The 16,018-nt window shown below is 40.4% G+C and overlaps 1 protein-coding gene across 1 annotated transcript in view; it reads right to left on the minus strand.

Annotated features, from left to right (window-relative positions):
- The window catches only part of LOC114550663 (beta-1,3-galactosyltransferase 1), a 91,268-nt gene that overhangs the window by 36,352 nt on the left and 38,898 nt on the right, over positions 1-16,018 (minus strand). Inside the window, exon 2 of the mRNA XM_028571423.1 lies at positions 11,642-11,697. The gene's annotated coding sequence lies outside the window, so the exon portion shown is untranslated. The remainder of the gene's footprint in view (positions 1-11,641; positions 11,698-16,018) is intronic.

A 16,018-nucleotide genomic window follows, 5' to 3' on the forward strand; every position in this document is an offset into this window, starting at 1 on the left:
AGTTCTCTGCACACGGCACTTTTATGGAAATATTTTGTCCATAAGGATGATAATGGTAGAAAATCTCAGCGCACACCTGCTTCAAATACCAACAGCAATGGTTTAACACTTTGCTGATGAGTGTTGTATTGGTTTTTCAAATTGTGTGTGTGCGCGCACATAAAAGCTGTTAAACTGCAAAACCTCCTATGAACATCTTTCAATGGGCTGTTCTCTTTTGTTGCACCTTGTCAGGTGGAATCCTTAGGTTTCTAAAATGTCAACTTTTCCCAAAGCAGCCTTCTTTCCAGCCTTGAACACAGTGTACTTTTGGCTCAGCCAGTGTTTGAAAAATCAAAGTAACTTTGGTCTTTTCAAAGCACACCATGTAATACTTCTTACAGATCATTCTGTATATTTCTTGATAGGTAAGAATTAGGGCTGTCAATCTATTAAAATATTTATTTTAAAAATATTTATCCATAGATTTTATCTATATATATCTATATATATTTATGTACTTTTTAATGCTCAAGTTGTATTTAAGGCTCAATGTACTCCAGTGGTAACTCAATTGCCATCGACAGTACATGCAAAGAACCTTAGTCTTGTCGAGAGAACCATCTGAAAAGGGCTTTGAAACTGAACTTGCCATTCAAAAGACCCTTTCTTTATCTATTTCTGCTCAATGAGGCTTGTTTCTGTAAGCCATCCACTCCTGTTCCACTGTCTCGGCTGCAGGCAGTCAGGCAGGAAGGCAGATTGCACGTGTGTTAATTACATGCCAAAAATGAGGAATTTGCAACTTAAAACACAGGTATCATGATGATATGACAGGTTTGCTGCCTTCTATGCTGTGCTCCTGATGCTTTCACTGTATTACGTTAAAGGTGAATGAGCATGGCAAGGTGAGTAAAACTCAGCCTTTGTTGCCTCTCCGTCCTTCCTCCTCTTCTAACTTCTCTCTGGGCTCTCAGTCCTTCCTGGCAGATGGGGCACCAGAGTCCCTTTTGTCATTTCCACTTCAATTACAGTCGCCTTCGACAAGAGCCCCCACAGCACTGACTATGCATTTGTAGGTCTCCCTTGGAAAGACGAACCTCTTCGCACGGCAACAGCGTTTACGTTCAGTTCACAGAGCGATCTAACAGTCCAACAATTTGATAATCTCTTGCTCCCTGTTGGAGTCCTCCGCTACGTAGTGAGTAATGAGAGTGGGGTGTGAGCCAAGCCGTTTGGCTGTCCCTTTCATAATGCCCTTCTTCGGAGGGCCAGGGGTCATAAATAAACAACAGAGCAACGGCGGTGCGGCATCGCCGGCATCTGGGAGGCAGTGTCGAGGCAGGCAGATTGTAAATTGGTCCTGCCTGGGAGGAGCGGTGGGGTTACACCGCTGATGACTGAGAGGGTCATAAGGTGCCTTGGTGCGAGTGCTGCACACACTTGTTATGCTGAAGGCGTGATGGACGGGGAGGGAGAGGAAGAAAGAAGGGAGGGCTGAATGGAGAGCTGTCTAGGGGTTATGTTGACTGCTGGACCTTGTGATGATAGGGAGCTCCCGTGGGGAGATGGGGACCTAGAAACAGCGTCCCTCTGCAGATGTACTCTTTGTGTGTGTGTGTGTGCTAGTGCATGACTGGATGTGCAATGTGAGACTGTGACTGTGCAGCCATTTCTCCTCCTGTAGCAGTGAGAGCATCAGCTATGTGTACATTTGCAAAATCGCTGCAAGGTCAGAGCGGGCCTCGTTGCTCAGTGTCAAAATGGAGGACAGGAAGGAGGTAGGTACTGTAGGTAGGTGGCTGTGTGGGTGTGTGCGGGGAGAGTCATCATTGTCTCTGTGGGAGGGGGAGGGGATGGGGGAGGCTGAGCCCTTGTTGAGTCCTTGAATTCCTCTTTTTCCACCTGCTCACAAAACATAAAATTAACGCCTGCCTTTCTGAAACACAGTCTTACAGATGCACTGGCTAAAAATGAGCCTAGGTTCACGTCCATAAAACCCTAGCCAAAACTGTCAGCCATATATGGGCCAAAGCTGGATATTAGTTGGTCCTCGGTTGCCAGAACACAACCAAATGTGCTGACACTCTGCCTATTTGTTTATACGCTGATCGACAGAAAATTGATCAGCAACTTTTTGATAATTGATTAATAATTTTAAATTATATCGAAATTGGGACATATTAGTGCTACAGCAGCTACACAGCACACAGAATGTACAAGAAATAATAAATAGGATATAATACAAGAACAACTATTCAGTGCAGATAAAAAATGTTTAACCTACTTAAATAGTATTTATAAAGATGTAAGTAAACCTATGTTTGTGCAATAGTGCAGTATTGTGATGTATATGAATCTTATCCAGCACTCAGTGTTAAAAAGTGTGGTATGAATGATTACCTGTAGCGGTCATTGCGACACCGAAGCTGTCGGAGCCTGAGCAATTGTTCCGCTGTTGGACCAGTGTGGGGTGATCAGCGTTATCCATGATGGATGACTGTTTAGTGATGATGATTTGGATCGGAATCTATGATCCTTTGTGTGTGTGTGTGTGTGTATATATATATATATATATATATATATATATATATATATATATATATATATATATATATATATATATATATTTCCAGTATATTATATATTTCCAGTTTGCATGGAAATGACTTCACTTCAAGTGTTACTTCAACTGTGTGCAGGTCCATGCCTAATAGAGCCCACAGCTGTGCCCCAGCATTGCCCCTTTAAACTGAAATTAGCCCTAGAGTTACTTTTACATAACATACCACCGACACAAAGCACTTTGTATGCTATGCAACCCACTTTGAGCCACCAGAGACAGCTACAAAACCTGCACTCCCACGGATAGGAGTGGAGAGTAAGCATGTGTGGCAGAGTGCTTACGTCCAGAGAAATACTTTTGGGCAGAACTTTGAAAGTTTAGGTTGTCTTTTCCACGTTAGTTGTAGGAGCAAAACAGAAATGTTCCGAAATGTAAAAGTGAAAGTCAACATGTTTACCAAGACGGAGCGGTGAAACTGAAACAGATGAATATGCTGGAAAAGTGTGGACAAGAAGACAAACACACACGCATACACAATCTGCTATATATGCTGCACTTTTCCTTCCTTTGTCATTCTCTTTATCTATTACCTCATTTTTACCGTGCTTTCTTTCTCACTCTGCCTTCCCCTCTCTCTCTCAAAAAACATGTGGAAAAATGAAAAATGACCTAGTTGATAAAAAGGGGGACATGATAAATGGCCATCGAAAAATTCTGCCTTTTGAACCTAGTTCTAATGTTATGCTGCATCAAAACACTATTGTGCCAAAGTCCAAGCGCCCACATTCAAGTAAAGGTATTGCAGTGCATAAAAGCCCACTTATGAAGTGTGCTATCAGTATGTGGAGGGAGGGTCTATTCATCTACAGAGTTTAGCTTTATCAAAGTCATGCAAAGCAGAGTATGCAATTGCTCATTGAATACACAAAAGACTAAAGGATTTGGGCAAGGAGAAAGCCTCACAGTCCACACACCCTGGTTCATTTCTAACATCAAACACCACTGTTCAAAGCGATAGTATGCTGTGTGTGTGTTTGTGTGTGTGTGTGTGTGTGTGTGTGTGTGTGTGTATGTGTGTGTGTGTGTGTGTGTGTGTGTGTGTGTGAGTGTGTGTGTGAGAAAACACCTTCAGGAAACAGAAAGTGTAGGCAGTGTAGGGGAGAAGCAGGGGGTAAATAGACAAAGCATAAGTGTGCAAAGGAGGTTTACCACACAAGAGAAGCAGAGCAGGGAATGACAAATGCATTGGCTTTTCACTGACAGTAGCTTTTGGAACAACATTTTCATTTTCAAGCACTTTCACCTTGATACCTCGGCATCAACAGGCCACCTCAGACATCATCAATCAAACTCAGGCTTTTTTATGTTCAACAAGGCTCTTATTCAAAAGCCAAGTGAATGGCCCCCTAAGGCAGCAAGGGTAATTTAAACCCACAATACAAAGTAGAAAGAAACAAACAAATTGCTCTTTGAGTTTTACGAAGCTTGGCAGGCGCTCAAAGAAAGGCTACAGGGTTTATTCCTTTGGGAGATCAGATTGTTAAAATCATTGCAAATGTCGCTAATATCATTAGGGTATATCCACCAGTGACCATTAGTATCAACAGCAAATTCCATGGACATCTGGCCAGTAGGAGAGTAGATTCTCGCTATGGACCAAAGTGTTTTTTAAGGGAAACATTTTACTTGACACTGGTGTTAAATAAAACGTGAGGTGATCTACAAAATCATTTGGAATGATCCTCTAAGGATCACAACAGTGAATAACCCATTTAATGGAAATCTGGCATGTTGGTGTTGAGGTACTGGACCAAAGTGTTGGACAAACCGATGGACCAACATTGTTGGATAATTCTTGAAACAAAGTAGATTGTATGACATGTCTAAGGACAAATGTGTTTATAGCTATTCCACAAAACCTATTTCCATAGGGTTCCTTTTTAATACGTACAATGCAATTTAATATCCGTTTCACGGTCGAGCAATAGTATGAAGTATGGGTTACATCTAACGATTATTTTCATAGTTGATTCATCTGTCAATTCTTTTCTGGAATAATTGATTAGTTGTTTGGTCAATAAAATGCCAGAAGATTGTGAGAAATGTCGATCAGTGTTTTCCAAAGCCCAAGATGCTGTCCTTGAAAGGTCTTGTTTTGTCCACAACTTCAAGATATTCAGTTTACTGTTACAGACAAGTGAAGAACCTAGAAAATATTCACATTTAGGAAGCTGGAATCAGAGAATTTCTTTTTACCTTTTTTTAAATAAAAAATAGTTGGCTATAAATTTAAAAGTTGACCACTAATCGATTAATCTTTAAAGCTCTAAAAGCATTTTAGCTAAGATTTTCTACAGAATGCAAAAGAAAATATTTAGGACTTTAAAATACCTTTAGGGCTGTGCAATTAATTAAATTTCAATTTCGGCTCCCAATGATCACCAAAATAGTACAATCGAGAAAAAACTATTATTTTGCCATGTTCTGTTTTGCAAGAACACTCTTATTTTGTCTTGTGTTCTGAATGACACATGAACGCGCACATCCGCACGCGCACATCCGCACGCGCACATCCGCCCCTCCCGAAGCCATGAACTCTCTTAGCTTATACAGTCAGGGAGGCAAGTCGTGTGCATATCATCCGCTGGAATTTAAAAACTGTAAAGATAGCAGGAGGGCAGCCACAGCTGCATTTGGTGAGCAAAAAAGGCAAAACCAACTCCGTTGTCTGGGAACAATTAACGTTGGCTAACCCTGCCGTCCCTCTGCCTTTGCCTCCCCACTGTAGTAGACGTTGTATTTCACACGCTGTATTCACTTACGGTTTAAAACTTTTTCCAGCTTAGTGGGGTTGCATACCACTCAAAACCAACATGAAAAAACATAGTAATGTTCTCTCAGCATTTTGTTTTGTTGTTAAACTGTATGTAAAATGAGCAGGGACATTAAATCACCTGTTTCATGTAACATTATTCTAAGGTATTCTATGTGCTGGATTTTTCCTTAGTTTAGCTAGTAAATAAGCCCACTGGTGGCAACATTATTGTTCATATTTTGGCACAATGTTTAGTAATGACCGTAGTAGTGGTCATAGTGAGTGAAAATGTGATGTGAGATGCACATTGTGTCATGTATCTGGAATTGTTCATTAGCTGTGTAACGTTATGTGTGATATCTGTAAAGCTGGAACCGACTCACAGTAGTAAAACTGATTTTATTCCGATCCAAAGACTCTTTCTGTGAGATAAAGGACACTAACAGATTATACCCTGGACACTATCCATTATATCCAAAGGTTAATGAGTAATCATGCTAAATAATTGTGATTATTATTTTTTCCATTATCGAGCAGCCCTACTTTAGGCCCAGGGGTTGAAGAGAAAAACTAAACCTCTGAACTGTGCTGTTCCAACAAAGCAGAATGGTTAAAACTGCACACAGCTCATGCTGGTGACTGACTGCTTATGGACTTCTCACAAGGAAGTGTCAGCCAAAAACTTTAAATTAGCAGCAAAGTGGAGTGACTCAGAGAGGGAGGATTCACTCCAGCGATTTCAAAACAGAAGCAGCTCGCAACCTTCACTTTAAATGAAACCTTCATTTGTCAAGAGATGCTCTGACTGGCAGAGCTCTCTAAAGGGGATATGCACTACCACTAGACAGAAAACAAAACAGTACTCAAACAGCTTGGTTCGAGGCCAATGCAATGCTGCTTCTTACACAGATTTTAACTTTGCAAACAAGAAGATGTGGCATCTGAAGGCGCCACTCGTCCAGCCCACTTCACAGTCCAGGCTTTGCGCTAGGTTGAAGGTTAAACATTGCAGCAATACAACCTGTGAATTTAGGTAGATTCCACCTCCACTCAGCTAGGTTAAGTAGGGACTCCTTCATTTGTCTCATAGATATTTGTAAGGACACCTTTAGTTTTCTTTCAGTCAGATGAGTGCAATTTAATGGACAAAGCAGCCTGCAGAAAACAGAGACTGTGGCATACAGCTATCGCTAACTGCCAGAAAGGAAAATATAATATTCCTCTAAAGCACTAAATCCTTGCTCTTGGAGGAACTGTTGGGTCTCAGTAAATTATAGAGTGGTCTATACCTATTCTACATGGAAAGTGTCCTGAGATAACACTACGTAAAAATAAAATGAATTGAACATTGCAGTAATGCTATTTTGATTATCCACAGAAAATGGTTTCTTAAAGACTAATAAATTAAAATAGAAGAGTGCATGTGCATCACAGCCACAGGCTGAGGTTTTGGCTCTTAAGTCTTTAGCCTCCTGTTTTCTTTTCAAAATCCTAAAATGTTTTAACTAAGCATATATAAGCATTTCCTTCACCTCCACAGATCAAAAAAAGAAGAAAGCAGAATTGTATACACCAAATGATTAACACCTTAAGTGGTCGACTTAAAGTTATAATTAAAGTTTGCTCAGAAATCAGTAGCCTGTCACCACACTTGACAGTCTACTACTAATGCCAGTTATTAGAGGTCAACCGCTGCCATGGGAAACACTCACTTTGAAGCTTGAAGCTCATACACGGTTTCCATAATTGTGTCCAAAAACTATTTTATTCTATTCTGAAAAAATTTAAAATAGCTTCAGTAGCATCATTGTTATATACAGACACAAAATTGAAGATAATTTACATTTCTATATGCCTGTACCAGAAAATGCTTACATCAACGAAGGGCATAACTGCATATATCAGACTATAATGTGTACATGGGTCCTGACCTGGTGCCTTAATTTCTTAATGACACTGGGCTATTGATGGAAATGTATTCATGCAATAAACGTACAGTGAGGTTACACTGGTTGACTGGCAGTTTAGCTATCAGAGCTGTCCTGACACAGCAACCTCCACCCATCAACAAGTTCAATGAAAACCTAATTTGCATTTACTACTTGACCCCGGCAGGACCTTCTCCTTGGTCGAACCCAGCTATGATTTAAAATATTGTACATCAGCAGACAGAGGTCCTGCATGGAGGCTGCTATGATTCACATGTCAGTCAAGACAAAGAACCTGGGCTTGAATTAATCACCCTTTCATCCTACAGAGCACTTATTTGAACCCAGGCGCACATAATAAATCAACTCACACACGGCCATGGAAGACCTCTGAGGTGCATCCACAGTCCTCTGGCTTCGGTTTCCAAAGCGGCGAGATGTTTTTGTTCGAATCAGGAGCCACTTGCTGCTCACCAATTGAAACCCCACCATGGTTTCATTTAATCTGACAAGTATAATCTTCTGAGATTACCCTTTCCTGCTGCGATATCTGGACAGCTTATAAAAGACTCACTTCATTGATCTGAAGACACTTTAAGTGGCCTTATTGTTGTTCCCATGCCATAGAGCCTTTGAAATGAAATAATGCCAAACAATGCCAGTCAGTGAGCGAGTCAACCATGAAATAAAAGGCTTAATAGTTTTATCATTGCTTCAAAATTGTGCAGTCCATCTGTGTATGTGTGGCCATCTTTCTGTCTGTAAATCTGCCACCAGTTCGAGCACAGCTCGTTTAATGTAACCACAGATGCGGCCATTGTTGAGGTTGTATAGATTGAAATAAGGAATGTTCTGTGGAGAAAATACTATAAACTCTTCTATCTTTGAGGATAAATTACTGTTATCATTGACAATAAAAACGATTAAGTGGAGCACACAAGTCCTTTACCTCCCACTGTGCCAAAATGGATTTCCCCCAGAAGCCAGCATTCAAGGTTTATGTTCCTAATGACCCACAATAAGTCAACCGTGATTGATCAGCGAAATCCACTAATGAGTTACAACTACCCCGCCAGGACAGAGATGTTAATCTCGGAGGCTTCTTCACAACTGTATTAAGGATTGTGTTCCCGGATATCTCGCTGTGTGGTCAAATAACTCACTGCCATTGGCCGGATCCAAGGCCGATATCTCGCTGTGGTTGGCTGCCGCTAATGCTGAACACACAGTGCGGGGGGAAACCGTGCGTAACAAACTGGGCCCTGTGTTCACACTTCATTCGGGGGTTGACTGCTCGCCGCAAGGACAGCTGGGAAAGATGTATGAGTTGGTGGCATAATGTATTCATTGGGAAAAAGATGGAGAAATTGGTCTTGGGACATGATAAAGTGCCTGCTGAGGTGTGTTTGATAAATTATGATGAAGCTGTGCAAATAGCCCCTGCAGCTGGATCTCCAGCATGTACTGTTCAATTAGTGCGACACTGTGGTGGTAGACTAATACTTGGACTGGGTGAGCAATGAATCCATCTATTACTGAAATTCAGTCTGATATCCAGCATTATGATAAAGATCTAAAAGCAATATCTTGAGTTTAGTACAAATATAAAAAGAACAAATTATGCTGCTTAGATGAGTCTAAAATCAACACTTTGTCATGGGACCCTTGTTAAGACACCAATTAACAAGCCTAGCAGCAAGACAAAGATATTTATTTTTTTACCCTGTGAGAAGAAGTCTCGTAAAGGAAGTTCAATTATGTTGGCACATTACACTCTTATATCTGAATCTGTGTCAGAGAGCTGCTTCTAAAACTGCTACAGCGTAATTCATCATAGTGTCTTTCTATTTCTCTAACCAAATAAGAGAAATAGAAATCATCCGACTTGTCAGAACGATGACCTCAAGGGTTGATAGAACATTTAAAAAGAGTGAGTTTTATAAATGAAAAGACTGGATGAAGTGCTGCTTTTAACTATTTGTGTATACTCATAGGGAATTCGCAGTAACTCCCTGGAGTGCTGATCTGGGAAGTAGGGGAAGCAGTTCAAAAAAGGCTCAATTGCTTCTTGCTAATAGATTTTTCCCCAAGGCTCATCAATACATCCACTCCTTTTCACTAAATATTTCACAATGGTTATGCATGAATCACCCATGCATTCAGATTTTACATTATGTTACAAAGTGTGACTTGTGTGGAGCAGACATTTCAGCCACCCCCTTCATAGTATGTGATTAGATGCAGCTTTGAAGCCCAATTTAGTTCTTCTAGTAGCCAGAGAAAAAGCCACTGTAAAATCATTACTATGATCCACTGGGACCAGATGGGCTTCCTTCCTCACAGACATTCCATTGCATTTCAATTGGGTTACTGCTACTGATAATCATCATTGATAAGTTTAGAAACTGGAATTTCAGTGTGATTACAGCGTTGAATATCATAATACAGCAGGAAAAACAATGTGTCCGGCTGCAGAGCCACTGCAATTAGAAATGGCAACATATTAAAATAATCTGCAAGGCTAGAAAATGCTAATTATATGCAGATTTGTAGTATGATTCATGTATTAATTTGGCATGCTGAGCGGTGATTAGGTGAGTGGGAGTAAGCAGCAGTTGCTAATGCCTAGCAAAGGCTAAAAACAGTATAGTGAGGGGAAGCGAAAGCCGGCAATTTCCTTCATTTAATCAGTGTGAGAGATGACCTTTTCACAGAGTCCCTGCCTGTGGCGCTAAGGAAGTGCACATATGAAGGGGATTTGAACTTTAGCCTGCATGGAGCATCTGACATATGTATGCTGACTATTTGTGTCTCTGCAGGCTAGCGCAAACACTGGCAGGCCACTGAGAAGGAAAGACACAAAAGGGAAGAAAGAGCAGGCAGTTCTTAATGTCTTATTTAAAAGACACGATAGTCAGATTTCGTTTCAGAGCCCAGCAGCAACCCAAAACCAAAATATGTCCTCCCAGCTCTAGAGGACATTTGGATTTGGGATTTGTAAAATACCGATACGGAAACCATGTTCCATCAAATACACAGAGAGCAGTTTACTCAACATGATCACTGCAACTCATCCTGTGAAAACAGTTCTGGATGAGCTTTGTTAAGTCTGAGAAAATAACTTTTAAACATAAAACCTGTGTCACCAGGGGTTTGAAAGGTGTGGCCGTTTATTAGGCAGGGGATTAAAGATGTTATTAAGTTGCATTACAGGAAATGTAGGATCCAGCGTTTTTATAGCTTGGCCCAAACTAGGGACTAAAACTCTGCTGCATCAATCAACCTTTTTTTTTATCTGTGTCTCTTGCGAGCCTCTTTAACGTCCCGACAGTACTTAGCTGTAATACAATGTCATTTAAATATCTATATACAGTACATCTTGATCCAATTACAAATAAATTGAAACATTGATACAGTTTATAGTAATGATATAAAAAAAGATTGTAAAATTTAGACCCATTCCAAAGGTCGACCCAAGCACAGACACCAGCAGCAGCATAATGCACCACCAATCAACAAGCAGCCATGGTCCGAGAGAGTAGAAATACACATAATTTTCCTCTACTTTAGAGTTCATATTCTGTGTCTTGCCTCAAAAAACACAGTTTTCTCCTCTGGCAATTATGACGCTTCAGGTGATCCTCAGGTATTAGATATATTGACACACAGACCAGCGAGACCCACCGCAATACAATACAATTACGTTGATATTAAGTGAAATCGGTTCGATTGAGGTTAAAAAATCATCCAGGGTATAAACATCATTAACATTCAGCCGAGATATCACATTTTGAAAGCAAATGTTGAAAAGTCATCCATTTTTACATTTGACAAATTACACCACAATCAGATTCATTATTTCATAGACTGATAACACAAGATGGAGACTAGGTAACCCCATTTTCAACAACCTCCTCCATCAATCGATGTATGGACAGTATACTCCATGTGATTCTTGTGCTGCTGATAGCGTGGGGAGGCAGCACAGACTTGAGAAAAGAACTGACACGAACCACTGCGATGCACCGTACACCATATTTTCTCTTCAATTTAGTAATTCCCTTTGATGACTAAGGGAACCCAGGAGACTTAAATGCATGCAAGGGTGACAAAGCCTCCGCAAGATTGAAGCAGTGAACCTCAGAGGCAACAATAACTTTTTATCCAAGGCTTTGGTTTCATTTCTCAATCTCATCTGGCTTTTTTTTTCAGCAGAGAAAGCTCTGTGAAATACAGGAGCACTGTGTCTACCTATTATGAAAGGCCTTTTAAAACCAGAAATAGGCTACATCCCTGACTGAGCAGCACTTTGACAAACGGACAGGAAGCTGAGGTCAGTGTAGCATACAGTACCTGACACAGCTGGCTCTCGTCCAAGGCAATATGGGTTCCGTCTCTTCATACCAGCTCTGGAAGAAAAAAAGACAGAGCCAGGTCAGGAAAAGTGGTATGAGACTTCAAGAAAGAAAGGAAATTGGAAAAGGAAAAGAGATTAGATGATGCTGTGAAGATGCAGGAAGTATGTGTGGTTCTAAGGCTTTTAAGATTTTCCAAAACAATTTTACTTTTCAAATAAACATCTTGTACTGAGGCTAAAACATCACTGTGAATCTGTTAAAAGCATCTCTAAAATGAATAAATAAATTGAATTCAGTTGAAAGTTGAACCCATTCCGTCAGGAAATTAAACAAGGATTTAGTATTGTACGCTTCTAAATAGCAGATACACATATGGTTTCCTTTATACAAACTGCATAAAAGCTCGACTCAACCCAAATGTTTCTTGACACAGACCAGGAGGGTAGTTGTAAGTGTAATCAGCCGATGGCTCATCAGTATGCTGCAGCTACCTAACTATGGAAACAAACAGGGGGAGAAGGTGGAGGGATCTATGGATGTATGCTCTTTTGAGAATTTATCATTCAAGACTCACTCACGCCCAGAAAAGGTCAAACGAAATTCTCTCATATCAAATTGAGTTTTTCACTTGATTAATAAGCTTCTGTGGCACACACACACACACACACACACACACACACACACACACACACACACACACACACACACACACACACACACACACACACACACACACACACACACACACACACACACACACACACACACACACACACACACACACACACACACACACACACACACACACACACACACACACACACACACACACACACACACACACGCTTTGGCCTTAAACTCAGATAACACAGGTCTAATGAATATATTCCAAAAGAAAATATTGCGATTACCAGACTTGGCACAATGAACGTGATGGTTATGTTTCACTATACGTCTCTCCTCTGAGAGCATTGGTAGTAGTAGTGAGCAGGATGTCTTCCTCTCTAGTAAGAACACTTGTTTACTCATTCACTATAAAAGTCACTCAGTAGTAAATTGAGATTTCAGACACATTGTAGGATTGTTAGCAGAACGTGTACACTACTTCTTTCACTACTTCTTTACTTCTTTTCTAGTGATACATTTCACACTCAGACACTCAAATAAAATGGCAGACAATCAACGTCATAGACTATACAGTGAATAGGGAGTGATATGGCCGCAGATTAAAACTCTACAGTTGGACTGGAACATTTTTTTTTTTTTACGATCAACTGATTAATCATTTGGTTTATGAAATGTCAAAAAAAGCTGTGAAAACAGCCATCAAAACCTGAGAGGCCAAAGTAACAGAATTATATTGATAAGTAATAAATATTTCATTTTCTATCATATAAAACCAACCCAAAATCCAAAAATATTTAGTTTACATGAACATGAAACGGTGAAAAAAAAAAGACAAATCCTCACATTAAGAGATGGGATCAGAAAATGTTCAGCATTTCTGCTTGAAAAAGACTCAAAAGATGAATCAATAATCCAAAAAAGTTGCTTCATTTTGTGTTAATCGACAAATCAATTAATCAACTAATCGTTTCAGCGATATTATAGTCATTGATATTTCAGTCTTGATTGAAGGTGCAGACCAGTCAGGCCAACAATGTCATCCCACTAAGCCACTAGCAAGCCTAAAAAAAAAAAAAAAGGCAACTAAAAGTATAGACTATCATGGTGTGACTATCTTCCCGTCATCAAGCTTAAGACGGAGAGAGGAACGCCAGGGTCAGGATGGAGCCCTGTCAGCGCTCCCGCAAACAGGCAGATAGCGGTGCACCCTGGGTAATTTGGAAGAGTTTCCTGCCCTCTGGCTTGAGTGGCTTGTCTCGGTCATGGCCTGAAGTCAGTTACCTGATCGGAGCTTAGCTACACAGAGCTGTCAGCGTCAGCTCTGGAGTAATCGCAGCCCTCCATTACCAAGCCTCACTCACACACCAAAAATGGCTCTGAGAGAGAGAGAGAGAGAGAGAGAGAGAGAGAGAGAGAGAGAGAGAGAGAGAGAGAGAGAGAGAGAGAGAGAGAGAGAGAGAAAGAGAACACACACACACACACACACACACACACACACACTCCAAGGAGGCAGCTGATGAGCAATCACCTTACAAATTGGCTTACTATCTATGCAGAGAAACACTTTTTAATTAGTGCATTACACACATGCTTTGGTGGCCTTGGCACAGTTCTGACTTACTATAGAAGCTAATTCAGAATTTCTCATGCATTTACCTCATTGTGGAAATATGCCTTGGTTTGACATTAACATAATTTTTCTGACGCTGGAAAAAGTGGTGCCATGTGGAATGCATTACGCCCCCCTGTCACTGTGCTAATCAGCATAATATGAATTATTGCTATCATTACAGTTGGGGGCCGAGAAATAATAATAGGTCTTAATTATTCAACAACAAGGAATAATAAAAGGGAAAGCAAATGCACCTTTAGTCTATGCTGCCAACAATCATTTGAGTTTGTATCTCTCTCCCCTTAGGGAGCAGAATGTCTCTGTTGTGGAAATCATTTCTGAGACTATGATGAGTGATGAGCTTGTTTCTCGCCCTGAATATACTCCTTGTGCAGTTTGTCTGTGAGAGCTCACTGCCGAAATTATCATAAGAGCCCAATAAAAATGTGCTTTGCATTAGCGTAATGAGAATATAACTTGTTACTAAAAAGTAGTAAAAGTTTGTGTATGTATCGTTCTGCTGATGTTCTCTGAATATAGTTTGATGAATAAAAAAATACTATTATATTATGTATGTTATTTCTCATTATGCACGTTAGAATAAGGTAACTTGACCTAGTATGGCGTTTCCTTTTATATCTGTATACCATTTGAAGTGAGATGCTTCTGGCTAAATGCTAACATCAACATGCCAACATGTTCAAAATGACAATGCTAAAATGCTGAGGTTTAGCAGGTTTAATGTTAATGTTCACCATCCTACTTTAGCTTGTTGGCATTCTAACACCTGCTAATTAAGGAAATTAAGTACAGCTGAGGGAAGTTTGGGGAAGGGAAGTTTGGGGTCCCCTGCTGGAGCTGCTCCCCCCACGACCCGATACCGGATAAGCGGACGAAGATGGATGGATGGAAGTACAGCTGAGAAACCATGAATTTTCATCCATCCTATCTATAATAGATAGGATTATAGATCCTATCTATAATCCTATAAGATTGGCCTCTCTGAATCTTGTTTCAAAAGGATAAAAAAGAAATGTAATAAACATTTTTAGTATTAAATTCAAACATAAATGACATCAGGGTATCATAATTCCAGGTTGGCGATGTCAAACTCATTACAGTAGACTTTCCATGAGAGATAAAGGCTTTAGCTGAATCCACCAGTACAGCAGGGTTCCTCTGACCTTTCAGAATGAGTTGCCAATCAAATTTCAGTCCGTCTTAACGGAGACATGGGGATTACAGCGGACATGATTCAGAGCTATAAACTGCTGCCCTTCAAAAAAAGAAAATGAAGTAACAAAATGGGTGATTATTGCTTAGAGATACGACTTCCATATAATAGAGAAAATACGGCAATGATTTCATCAGGGTTTTCGTGGATCACTGTTTCTCTCTAGTAACGATCTAATAGCTAATGGACACGTCTTTCAACACTGGCATTTATTCGTCTCAACCAACATCCTGATTGCTAATCAGTGCAGCTAACCGGAAGGGGGTTTACAATTCAAAGTGCGTCTTTGTGTGGTATGAAAGCTTGAAACAGATACTGTCAGATCCTGGGACACCCGCAGGGGCGAATGAAATAATTAACTTTCAGCTTGAAGGCATCCTTAAGACTTCCCGTCAGCTGCTGTTAGAGTTGTTGACAAAGTCTCAGACGACAGAAAGCAGGTATGTAAATGACGTTCGATTCCCCCCCCCGCTTCATTTTACAGGTGATCCACGCTCTGTAGACATCCTGACCTGGAGATCAACAGACACTGCCGTTCAGTGTGTTCACCGTGACATGGGATACGAAATTCAAGGTTACATTTCACTCCATTGCTTTCTGGATTCTGTTCCAATTGAATTTCTACCACAGGTCCAGATCACAAGAGTCTTTGTCAAAGCAACGCAATACTCTTATATGAACTATACTGCCAGCTTTACACAAAAACCTGCTTTCTTCCTTGCAGGTACAACATCTCTGAAAAAGCTTTTTGGTCTAGCACACTTTGTTATGATTGCAGTCATAAATAAGTGATACATTACTGGCCACTCCTTTGTGCCTCACCAAGAAAGGTCTTTTAGCACAACTGACCACCTGAGGAGCTGACTCCACCTTGATTTAAGGTGAGACACCGCAGGCAA

The sequence above is a fragment of the Perca flavescens genome, chromosome 24, assembly GCF_004354835.1.
Source record: "Perca flavescens isolate YP-PL-M2 chromosome 24, PFLA_1.0, whole genome shotgun sequence".
In the NCBI taxonomy this organism is placed as follows: Eukaryota; Metazoa; Chordata; class Actinopteri; order Perciformes; family Percidae; genus Perca; species Perca flavescens.